Genomic DNA, 1,196 nt, shown 5'->3' on the forward strand with positions numbered 1-1,196 from the left:
TGTTACCATTAGGGAAAACTTGGTAAATGCTACATGGGATTGTTGGGATCTTGTATATCATATTCAGCAAATGATAAAATTATCACAAAATATAAAATATTAATAATAATAGTAAAGATGATGCAGTATTTCCTGTTCTTCTGACAGCTACTGTTTTCGATGAGAAGTCTGGAGTATATAAATCATTGTTCCCTTATATATAATGTATTGCCTTTCTCTGGATGATCTCAAGACTTTTTTCCCTTTATTTTTGGTTTTCAGCAGTATCGGGTAGTGTGTCTAAACATGGTTTGCTTTGAATTTATCTCCACCCTGCTAGTCACTTTTCTAGCTCCCCACAACTATCTTGAATGCTTTTGGGTTTTCTCAGAATCCTTAGATTTTTTTTTTTTTTTTTTTTGGCTTATTTTGTCCAGTGTTTGTAGTTGCTATCAGAATTATCTTGATGGGGGATTTGAATGATAGTATAATTTGAATTATGTTATTTTAATATTTTTGTATCCAAATCATGTCTTTAGAATATTCTAATTAACCACATTCATTTTGTACATTTTTTTTTTTTTTTTGAGATAGAGTCTCACTCTGTTGCCCAGGCTGGAGTGCCTTGGAATCAGTCAAGCTCACAACAACCTCAGACTCCTGGGCTCCAGCGTCCTCTTGCCTCAGCCTTAGAGTAGCTGGCACTACAGGCACATGCCACCACGCCTGACTAATTTTTCTATTTTTAGTAGAGACGGGGTGTCACTCTTGCTCAGGCTGGTCTTGAACTCCTGAGCTCAAGCTATCCTCCCCATTCAGACTCCCAAAGTGCTAGGATTACAGCTGTGAGCCACAGTGTCTGGCCTTGTAAATCTTGATATAATGATAATGGGTAAAGGCTACTTTGTGATTAGAATAGCAAAATGTTATATATGGCCAATATATCATTATATATAATGCCTATACAATATATAATTTATTATGCATATATTATTTATATATAAATATAAAATACAATTATACATATATTTACACAAATATAAAAACTATTTGTATAATTATACTCATCACCCTTCTTCATGTACCTTACACAATAATATAGAAATAAGAACCTGTCAGAACAGTATGTGGAACTAAACTGAATTGGAAACTCTTATAATAATTATCTCATTTATACAAGATCATATCCTCAGTGAAGAAAAAAGATGAAAAAAAAA

The sequence above is a fragment of the Microcebus murinus genome, chromosome 20 (genome assembly GCF_040939455.1).
Source record: "Microcebus murinus isolate Inina chromosome 20, M.murinus_Inina_mat1.0, whole genome shotgun sequence".
Classification (NCBI taxonomy): domain Eukaryota; kingdom Metazoa; phylum Chordata; class Mammalia; order Primates; family Cheirogaleidae; genus Microcebus; species Microcebus murinus.